The sequence below is a fragment of the Arachis ipaensis genome, chromosome B10 (assembly GCF_059453495.1).
Source record: "Arachis ipaensis isolate K30076 ecotype BB chromosome B10, ASM5945349v1, whole genome shotgun sequence".
NCBI classification, from domain to species: Eukaryota; Viridiplantae; Streptophyta; class Magnoliopsida; order Fabales; family Fabaceae; genus Arachis; species Arachis ipaensis.
The window spans coordinates 87,228,637-87,240,506 of NC_142435.1; the positions used below are offsets into that span (position 1 = coordinate 87,228,637).

The window sequence follows — 11,870 nt, forward strand, 5'->3', positions numbered from 1 at the left end:
TCGAAGTTTGGCAAGGCCACTTTAGAAGCCATGTTAACCTAGTTAACGTGGGCTTTAACGTGAAGCAAAAAGGGGCACACTGGAACGTTAGTGACAATGTTGAGTGTCACTAACGTTCTCGAAGGATGGCAAGGCCACGTTAGAAGCCACGTTAACCTAGTTAACGTGGGCTCTAACGTGAGGCAAAGGGGTACATTGGAACGTTAGTGAAAATGTTAAGTGTCACTAACATTCTCGAACTTATACTTTCACTAAATGTTAACACCCCTAACGCCCTGAGCTAAAGTCTTTGCCCACTTAGCACTTTCTCTCTGCAAGTAAAGCCAAGCCCAAATGAAGAAAAGAACTGCTTCAAACTCAAGATCCAAAGGCCCAAGACTTGAAGAGTAAAGTAGAAGCTGAGAAGAGTAGTATATATAGGAGTAGCTTTGAATTGTTAAAGGAGTTCTAGAAGTTGGAAAAAGGGAATTACTCTTTGTATTTTACTTTCTCTGCAATTTCTAGTTCTATGATGTATTCTCCATCTTTATTTTCATTTTCTAGAGCTATGAACAACTAAACCCCTTTTATTGGTTTAGGGAGCTCTGTTGTAATTTGATGGATCAATACTAAATTTCATTATTCTTCTTCTATCTTTTCTCTTGATTTTACTTGAAAGCTTTCGATCTTTATCCAATTGAGTAGTTATCTTGGAAGAGAAGCTATTCAAACTTGGATCTCTTTTGAACCGTGAAAGAGGAATGAAGAGATCAAGCTAGAATTACTTTCTCATGCTGGACCAAATTGGGTTTGGATGGGTATGTGACTATAACCCTCTCAATACTTGATTTGGGAAATGCATGTGGTATAATCAGTGACCATACTTCATCTCTTCTCATGAGCAATTGACCAAGGAATTGGCTATTGATCAAGATTTGAGAGATTGAATTGCAAGAAATTGTAATTCAATCACTTAAGATTGCCAAGGAGATCAATGAGAGCATTGATTGAGGAAGAGATGAAAATGAACTTGATCCGGAGAATTGCAACATCTCCTAAGCCCAATGAACTCCCCATCTCTGATCTTACCCATTCTCTTTAATTTCTTCCATTTACTTTTATAAGCAAATCCCCCATTCCCATTTACAATTCTGCAATTTATTTTTAGTCATTTACTTCCAGTCCTTTAATTCTAGCATTTACTTTTCTGTTATTTACATTCCCGCCATTTTATTTTCTGCAACTCTCAACTCAAATTATGGATTCGCTCAACTAGAACATGCTTCTAATTAAAGTTGCTTGATCAATCAATCCATGTGGGATTCGACTTCACTCTATTGTGAGTTTTTACTTGACGACAAATTCGGTACACTTGCCGAAGGGAGATATGTTGAGAGACAAGTTTTCCGTGCATCAAGTTTATGGCGCCGTTGCTGGGGATTGATTGTGCATCAACAATGATTAAATTGGAAGATCACTAGATTGAGCATTTTTATTTTTGTGAATTTCATTTTCTGTTTGAGTGATTTACTTTTTGTTTTAGTTAAACTTCTTCCCTTCCCCCTCTACTCTTTTGTTTTTCTTTGTTATTTTCAATTCTGTTTGCTAACCCGCTAACTGTTTGATATATTGCATCACCCACAACTAACAGTAATTCTGACACAAATACTTTCTGCACCTATCTTTTCTTGCTTGCACTTGATGGTTGTATGACAGGGAGAAGAAGGGGGGCTTTAACTTCCTTTGATTCTGAACCTGAGAGGACCTTCCTTAGATTAAGGAGGGAGGCAAGAGGAAAGAAAGTGGTTGGTGCTGAGGAAGAAGAGGAATTCTTTGAAACAAACATGGAAGACAACATGGAAAACCATCATGAAGAAGAGGATCACAACCATGGGGGAGGAGGTAGAGCAAATCATGCTGGGGAGGATAGAAGAGTTTTGGGCTCTTACATCAATCCAAACCCATGCAATTGTGGAAGTAGCATCCAAAAGCCAACAATCCATGCCAACAACTTTGAACTTAAACCACAACTCATCACCCTTGTTCAGAACAACTCCTCGTTTGGAGGAGGTGTTCAAGAAGACCCCAATCAACATTTGACCACCTTCTTGAGAATATGTGACACAATGAAGTCTAATGGTGTTCACCCTGACGCCTATAGACTGCTCCTATTTCCATTCTCACTTAGGGACAAAGCAGCCAAGTGGCTGGAATTTTTCCCAATGGAAAGCTTGATAACTTGGGAAGACGTGGTGAACAAATTCTTAGCAAGATTTTACCCTCCTCAACGAATCAATAGGCTGAGAGCTGAGGTCCAAACTTTCAGGCAACAAGATGGTGAGACTCTATATGAAGCATGGGAGAGGTTCAAGGACTTAACAAGGAGGTGTCCACCTGACATGTTCAACAAATGGGTGCAGCTGCACATTTTCTATGAAGGACTCTCTTATGAGTCAAAGAAGGCCGTAGACCATTCATCCAGAGGATCTTTGAACAAGAAGAAGACTATTGAGGAAGCCATAGATGTTATTGAAACAGTAGCAGAGAACGACTACTTCTATGCTTCCGAAAGAGGGAACACAAGAGGAGTAATGGAGCTAAACAATGTAGATGCTCTGTTGGCCCAAAACAAGCTCATTACCCAGCAGCTGGCTGACCTCACCAAGAAGATGGAGATGAACCAAGTAGCAGCAATCTCCACTTCATCAACAACCCAAGAAGGAGTGAATGAAGAAGCAGAGGGGAGTCAGGAGCAAGCCAACTACATTGGGAATTCACCAAGGAAAAACTATGATCCATACTCCAAGACCTACAACCCTGGATGGAGAAACCACCCAAACTTTGGGTGGGAAAGTGAGCAAGATCAAAACCAAGACCAGAGACGTTACAACTCCAACAAAAATGCAGCTCATCAGCAGTTCACACAGAGGACATCTCAACACCCCCACAATAACACTTCTCCACACGCCTATCAAAACCAAAACAGCACATCTGCTCCGAATCACTCATCAATTGATGACAAGCTCTCTAAGATTGAAGCCTTACTTGAAGGAATATGCCAAGAGATTCAAGAAAATAAGGTGTTCAAAGAGGAGGTGTGAGCCAATATTAAGAACCAGGGAGAGACCATCAGGAAGCTGGAATTCCAGGTGGGATATTTAGCTGAGAAGATTCCCAAACCTACTGATAGCTTCCCAAGTGACACGGAGAAAAACCCCAAAGGAGAAGCAAAGAAAGTAAGATGGGAAGATTGCAAAATGGTCACTACGAGTGATCAAGAGACTGAAGACAAGAAAGGCAAATCTTGCAAACAACCTTAAGACAACTCAACAAAGGAGAAGGATAGAGATCACCAAGAACCAGAAATCTCACAACAAGAGCTACTGAAGCTCTATGCTCCCTTCCCTCAACTGCTCAATGGTGCTGTGGGAAAGAGAATATACTCAAGGTTCCTAGACTTGTTTGCATCTCTGCATGTAAACATACCATTCATCAAGGCAATTCAACAAATGCCTGCATTCATCAAGTATATGAAGGAACTTCTTCCCAGGAAAAGCTCACTCAAAGGAGGCCAGACTATAGTAATGAACAAGGAATGTAGTGCCCTTATTCAACCTGAGCTGCCTACGAAAAGAAGAGACCCAGGGAGTTTTCACATCCCTTGTGCCATAGGTGAGACTATGTTCGATAGAGCACTATGTGATTTGGGGGCCAGCATCAACTTACTGCCCTTATCCCTGGCGAAGAGGCTGCAGATCAATGAGATAATACCCACAGATGTAATCATCAGACTGGCTGACAAAACTCAAAAGCAAGCAATAGGAGTGGTGGAAAATGTGTTGCTAAAGGTTGGGAAATACTTTCTCCCAACAGACTTTGTCATCCTGGACATGGAAGAAAGTCACACTCATCCAATCATATTGGGAAGACCATTCCTAGCTACGGCCAGAGCACTTATCGATGTAGAGAAAGGAGAGCTAATATTGAGAATCCATGATGAATGACTCAGCTTCAATGTTTTCAAACTCTCAAAAGAAACAGATCAAGAGGACAAGGAAACAAGCACTGAAGCACAGCCAGTTCATTCTGAGATCCCCTTAATAGATAAACAAGGAAAACAGCAATTACCACAGCTCAAGGAAAAGTTGGAGGAACCTAAACCTCTAGAGGCAGGTGAAGACAGCATCACAACTCCTTGGAAAAAAGAGGTCACCAAGGGGAAGGCAACCTCAAAAGAAACAAAGAAGAAGGTACCAAGGAGATGGAGGAACAAGAAAATCCCTACGGAAGACTTCTCTCCAGGGGATAGAGTTGTCTCAGCTTACTTCCCAGATATTCCCCCTAATCTCCCCACTGTACCATCTCAGTTACCCAAGGTTTTCACTATCAACAGAGTTCTTTCCCTGGAACATGTGGAGATCATTGATCCAACCAATGGATATAAGTCCACAGCAAGAGGGGAGGACTTTAAGCACTACCAACCACCCTGATGAAGGAAAAACGTCAAGCTAGTGACGCTAAAGAAGCGCTTCATGGGAGGCAACCCATGTTTTATATGTTTTTAAAATAATGAATAAATCAATGTTTATGAATTTCAACCCAAACTTGACAAACACTTGGTGAAATCTTTATCATGCAGTATATAGTGAAGAACAAGTTTGGTGTTCAAAGCAAACCAAGATGCATGCTAGTCTTGGGAGCTTTGAACAAAACTTTTCATGACATTGCTTCAAACTAAGTTTGGTGTCACCCCATGGTGCCACCAAAATGCATATAAGGACCCGCCAATAGTTAGTTAGTTAGTTGAAATTCATAAATAAACAATCAAATCCTTTCTTCCCTTTTATTAATATTAGCCGTAAAGTTCATATGGTCATTTTAATATCTTTTCTTACTTTTCTTAGTTTGTCTTTATAGGAAAATAAAAGGAGCATTAAAAGGGATAGATTGGACAACCAAACAAAGAAGGTTCGGACACCACAAAAGGAGGGGCTACACACTTGTTCTAAAAAGGGAATACATCGGAAAATGTTGCCATGCAACATTAAAAAATGGCACCCCTAGAAGACCGAGCAATCCCCATCATAAAGTGATGATCCTTGTCTTCTAGCCATGCATAACCCCAACCGTCCATCAAGTGACCACTTCATCAATCTACACCCTCCATTCTCTCACAACTTCTCTATATAAACGACCCTTGTCCGTACCACCCTTTATTGTCATCACACACCCTTCACCACTCTTCCTTTCGGTACAAGACACCTTCTATCCGATTATAAACATTCCTCCCCTCACTCTCTTCATTGCCATAAAACCCTAAACAACCAAAAGTCTCCACAACCTTACTACCTTCACATGTTAACTATCATTCATGGCGTCTTCGGGTTCTAAAAGAAGGAAGGGAAATGAACCCATGGAAGAACACCCATATGATGAAAGGAGATTTAGAAGCTTGCATCATGCATTGCAATAAGGGTGGATGGTTGATAAGGAAATCATTTATGAGCTGGAATTTCAAATTACAAAGACTGAGTGCCCCGAAATCACAGAGAAGATAGAAAGGAGAAGATGGGAGCTCCTCACTGACCCGGTCATTAAGGTGAATGCAAATCTCATAAGAGAATTTTATGCAAATGCGGTTCGATATGATAAGAAGGATGAGTCTTACACAAGCTTTGTGAGAGGAAAGATGGTGGACTTTGGTCCCGTGAGTGTCATGAGGGCATTGAAGCTACGGTCTATACAATTTGAAGAAGAAAGCTATCACTCAAGATTGGACAACCCCAATTATGACCAGATTCTGCAAGATATTTGTGTAGCCGGAGCTGACTGGGAAAGGGGTGCGGGAAATAACCCAAAGTTCATCAAGAGAACAGATCTCACTCCTGAAGCCAAGGGGTTGTTTGAGCTAGTGAGAAGGTCTATTCTCCCAGCTGCAAACAACTCGGAGGTGAATGTCAAGAGAGCCACAATGGTGCACTGTATACTGAAGGGAGGAGAAATCAAGGTTCATGAACTCATAGCTGAAGGTATTAGAAAGATGGCAGAGAAAAGCGACTCAAAAGGAACGTTAGGTTACCCAGCACTATTTACCGAATATGCAAGAAAGCTGGGGTAGTTTTTGAAGATGAGAACCCCATGTGGATAAAGGAAGGCATCCCAATAACTGTACGAAGGATGAAAGCTGCAGCATCCCCTTTGCCTCAGCGGAAGCAAAGGAAGAAAACAGCCCCTCAAGTAGTGGAAGGACAAGTCTTAGAGGGTCAAGCACAACAAACCTTGGACATGCACCAATTGTAGGAGGCCATTGATGGCTTGTCTAGACAATATTTGGAAAGCCAAGGAGCACAGAAAGAGCTTCAACTACAGATGATGGGGCAGCAAGAGGAAACACTTTCAAGATGGATGACTCAGCAAGGTGAGTGGCAAAGGCAAATGATGGAACAGCAACTAAGTCAAAGACAACAATGGGGAGAAACATTCAACAGGATGGAACAAAGGCAAAACGAGCAACAAGAATCCACCCAGAGGCTAATCAACATCCAAGCACATCAAGGGGCGCACATACATGAGATGCATCGAAGACAAATAGAACAGGCAGAACTATTGGACGAGCAAAGGGCATTAGCAGAAGGAGTTTACATGAGCGAAACAGGACATCATATAAACACTCAAGCCAGGCTCGGTTACTTAGTGGGACAGCTGCCAATATTGCATCCAGGAATAGCCAAGTATGACGAAATGAAGGATGACTTAGCACGAAAGGAAAGACAAAGGGTGGAAGAGAGTCATGAGTCAGTGAGGAAGGCACTTGAAGATTGGAAGCAAGTAAGATTGGCACGGATGCGAGAAAATGCAAGAGGAAACAAGGAGGACAAGCAAGGAAAAGAGCATGGACATCCACAACAGTAAAAGGTGGTGGAGTTCCTTCTTTGTTCCATCTTTCTCTATGTTTTAAATAAGAAAGATCTTGTATGAAATAGAACTTGCTTCCATGTTATGTTTAAACCTTTTTCAATTATGTCTTTTAGGTTTTTGGTATTGAAGAAAGTCTATGTGCACTAGTCTTTATGTCACTGCATCCTTACTTTACTTTCTTGTAAGCTTGTCCCCTTAAATCAAATGAAGAAGAGAATGTTTATGTTTTTAAAAGACCAGAGTAGAGTTCATAATGTGGAAGTGCATTCATGAATCTTTGGGGTAGTCATAAGTTAGCTAAGTTGGTTCAACCACAAGGCTATGGGGACAACTATCTATCCTGAATACTTGACTTTGGATATACTCATGAGACTAAGTATATGACAAGATCCTAATAAGAGAAAGAGAAAAGAATAATGAAAGTGGAAAAACAAAAGAAAAAGAGTAAGCAATAAGGCTAGGCACCAATAGTTTTGATCTTAAGATTTGTGTCTGTGGTGTTCCTGTGTGAGGGATCTACTTGGATGAATAAGCTCTTAGGGGTGCTTTATGACCTGGTAACTTGGGTCAACTAACCCAGGATTATCAGCTAAAAGTCCATTATCAAGAGTAAACCTCACCACAGAGCATTTAGTAACCCAAAGAGGTGCTGGACACCAAGGTCTCAAGAAGGAAAATAAATGAACCATATGCCTGTGGTGTGTATGTATGGGGGAGAGACTTGAGGGAGTAAGTCCTTAGGGGTGCTTCAACACCTAGCACCTTGAACCAACTGGTTTGGGAGTGTTGGCTGAAAGCTTATCTTAAAAAGTTGCCCCCTTACAGAGCACTTAGCCTAAGAACACCAATAAGCTCTGAAATGACAATAAAGGGATCAATGAATAAAAGTCTCATGGGATGTAAGCAAAGTGAGTGTTTTAAGACATGATAAAGGTCTGAAAGCCAGGAATGAACCTAAGTTGCTATGCATGAAACCACCATAAAATCAGTGATATGACTTCCACAAGAATAACTCATTGCTCTTGATATTCCATCATCATTCTCTTGTTCCAGTACATGCTTAGGGACAAGCAAGCTTTAAGTTTGGTGTTGTGATGCCAGGGCATCTTGGCCAGTTTCACTGACCTTTTCTTTACTGTTTTTAGGGTAGTTTCATGCATTTCTTTAGGAAATAAGCTAGTTTTGGGTAGATATTCACCTACACCTTGATTCAAGCATACATTGTGCATTTTACATTATTTCATGAGGATTTTGCATGAATTTAGCGACAAATTGTATGCTGTATTACCTATGACTTGGACTAGAACTTTGATGCACTCTGTTGCTTGATTTCAGGACTAAAGGATGCAAGGAAAGGGAGGTAACTTGCAAGGTTAATGAGAAAAGTGATTGCCAATAACACTCTCAAAGCCATCATTTCCCATGTTAAGAGTCACGTTAACTAAGTTAACGTGCACTCTAACGTGGAGAAGGGAAGTTGAGCCAACGTTAGTGACACTTAACATTGTCACTAACGTTGGCAAGCACTCATGAGTGCTACGTTAGAGCCCACGTTAACCTAGTTAACGTGGCCTCTAACGTTAAAGGGGGAAGAGAAGCCAATGTTAGTGACATTCAACATTGTCACTAACATTGGCCTAAGGATGCAACACACAACGTTAACTTGCAGGTTAACTTGGTTAACGTGGGAGCTAACGTAAGAAGTGAGAGTTGTCGACAACGTTAGTGACACTCAACATCGTCACTAACGTTGGAAGCAACCACACAACCCCCAAGGAGCCACGTTAACTTCCACGTTAGTTAACGTGGAAGCTAACGATGAGGAATGAATGATGAGCCAACGTTAGTGACACTCAACATTGTCACTAACGTTGTGATGGCTAAGAATGGCCACATTAGAAGCCACATTAACCTAGTTAACGTGGACTCTAACGTGAGATCTAGGGGCACATTGGAACGTTAGTGACAATGTTGAGTGTCACTAACGTTCTCGAAGTTTGGCAAGGCCACGTTAGAAGCCACGTTAACCTAGTTAACGTGGGCTTTAACGTGAAGCAAAAAGGGGCACACTAGAACGTTAGTGACAATGTTGAGTGTCACTAACGTTCTCGAAGGATGGCAAGGCCACGTTAGAGGCCACGTTAACCTAGTTAACGTGGGCTCTAACGTGAGGCAAAGGGGTACATTGGAACGTTAGTGAAAATGTTAAGTGTTACTAACGTTCTCGAACTTATACTTTCACTAAATGTTAGCACCCCTAACGCCCTGAGCTAAAGTCTCTGCCCACTTAGCACTTTCTCTATGCAAGTAAAGCCAAGCCCAAATGAAGAAAAGAACTTCTTCAAACTCAAGATCCAAAGGCCCAAGACTTGAAGAGCAAACTAGAAGCTGACAAGAGTAGTATATATAGGAGTAGCTTTGAATTGTTAAAGGAGTTCTGGAAGTTGGAAAAAGGGAATTACTCTCTGTATTTTACTTTCTCTGCAATTTCTAGTTCTATGATGTATTCTCCTTCTTTATTTTCATTTTCTAGAGCTATGAACAACTAAACCCCTTTCATTGGGTTAGGGAGCTCTGTTGTAATTTGATGGATCAATACTAATTTTTATTATTCTTCTTCTATCTTTTCTCTTGATTTTACTTGAAAGCTTTCGATCTTCATCAAATTGAGTAGTTATCTTGGAAGAGAAGCTATTCAAACTTGGATCTCTTTTGAACCTTGAAAGAGGAATGAAGAGATCAAGCTAGAATTGCTTTCTCATGCTGGACCAAATTGGGTTTGGATGGGTATGTGACTATAACCCTCTCAATACTTGATTTAGGAAATGCATGTGGTATAATCAGTGACCATACTTCATCTCTTCTCATGAGCAATTGACCAAGGAATTGGCTATTGATCAAGATTTGAGAGATTGAATTGCAAGAAATTGTAATTCAATCACTTAAGATTGCCAAGGAGATCAATGAGTGCATTGATTGAGGAAGAGATGAAAATGAACTTGATCCGGAGAATTGCAACATCTCCTAAGCCCAATGAACTCCCCATCTCTGATCTTACCCATTCTCTTTAATTTCTGCCATTTACTTTTATGAGCAAATCCCCCATTCCCATTTACAATTCTGCAATTTATTTTCAGTCATTTACTTCCAGTCCTTTAATTCTAGCATTTACTTTTCTGTTATTTACATTCCCGCCATTTTATTTTTTGCAACTCTCAACCCAAATTCTGGATTCGCTCAACTAGAGCATTCTTCTAATTAAAGTTGCTTGATCAATCAATCCCTGTGGTGTTCGACCTCACTCTATTGTGAGTTTTTACTTGATGACAAATTCGGTACACTTGCCGAAGGGAGATTTGTTGAGAGACAAGTTTTCCGTGCATCATACATGCACACCACAGGCACATGGTTTGTTATTTTCCTTCTTGAGACCTTGGTATCCAGCACCTCTTTGGGTTCTGTAGCAAAGGTTAATCTTGATAGTGGACTTTCAGCTGATAATCCCGGGTTAGTTAACCGAAGTTACCAAGTGATAAGGCACCCTTAAGAGCTTATTCATCCAAGTATATCCTTTACACAGGAGCACCACAAACACATGCCTCAAGATTCAACCCTTGGTGCCTAGCCTTATTTCTTACTCTTTTTCTTTATTTCTCAACTTTCATTTTTCTTTCCCTTTTTCTTATTAGAATCTTGTTATTTAGCTAGTCTCATGGGGTGTGTTTCAAGCATATGATTCCGGACAGATAGTTGCCTTCCTACCTTGTTGGTGAACCAACTTAGCTAAGTAATTACTACACCACAAGCTTAAGAACTTATTCCACAATTTGAACATCACTCTGGTCTTTCATAATATTTCTTTTTATTTTACTTAAAAGGATAAGCATACAAGTAAGCAAGGTGAAAATGCAGCAGGTAACTTGAAACAGGACACATATGACAAAGGCGGGGAAAAAACGAACATTAAATCTTAGTGATGTAAACTAAAGAGTAACTAATAATCAGGGATACATTCAGACTTCCAATTTGAGCATTTCCAAGCAATATGGAATCAAGTAACAATACAACCTTTTGGTGGTGACTTCTAGCCATCCTTTTGTTGTCATCGTTTATAGCTTTTGCATCCTTCTTCGCCTCCTTAGATGATGGTGCACCGTTTTTCCCGAAGATTTGATTGAATTCCTGCAAAGTTATTGGAAGTTACTTGTTCCCAAAGTACTTGAGAAATAGTTAGCATGCATGTATGCTTGTGGATTTCTGAACCTGATTTGGTGTGTGAACACCAAACTTAGTTCCTTGCCTATTGCAACAGATTGAATACATGCAGAGAACCTTATGTGCTGTTATTACTAAAACGACTATGAACTAGAAACTAAACTCTTGTCAAGTGGTTTCCCTGATTGGTTAGGGCTGGCAATCTGCTCTTGAAGAGGTGTAGTGTGATTCTAACTGAAATCATTGGTGGAACACCAAACTTAGAATTACACATTCACTCTTTGATTGTTTTGGTGTGCAACACCAAAATTAGCTCCTCGCAGTACAGGGCAAACTACTTGTAACTTTTATTGAAATGATCATGAAAAGAAAACTACCTTAGGTTGGGTTGCCTCCCAACGAAGCGCTCTTTTAGCGTTGCTAGCTCGGCGATTTCTCCGTCAGTTGAAATGATATTTCATTTTGGGGCTTTCCCCCATGTTGCCCATGTAATGCTTGAGCCTTTGTCCGTTCACAGTGAAAGTCCTCTTTGAGCTCTCCTCCATGATTTCTATGTGTCCATACGGCGAAACCTTTGTGACAAGAAATGGTCCAGACCACCTTGATTTGAGTTTCCCAGGGAAAAGTCTCAATTTGGAGTTGTAGAGGAGCACTTGCTGTCCTTTTTCGAAGCTCCTGGGTGTCAGATTGAGGTCATGTCTTCTCTTTGCCTTTTCTTTATAGATCTTGGCATTTTCATAGGCTTGAGACCTAAACTC

The 11,870-nt window shown here is 40.7% G+C and overlaps 1 non-coding gene across 1 annotated transcript; it reads right to left on the bottom strand.

Moving 5' to 3' along the window:
* Positions 1-2,276: 2,276 nt before the first annotated feature.
* Positions 2,277-2,380, bottom strand: LOC148580752 (small nucleolar RNA R71). The gene has a single exon (XR_015899413.1). It is a non-coding gene; the product is annotated as a small nucleolar RNA R71 (small nucleolar RNA).
* Positions 2,381-11,870: the final 9,490 nt, after the last annotated feature.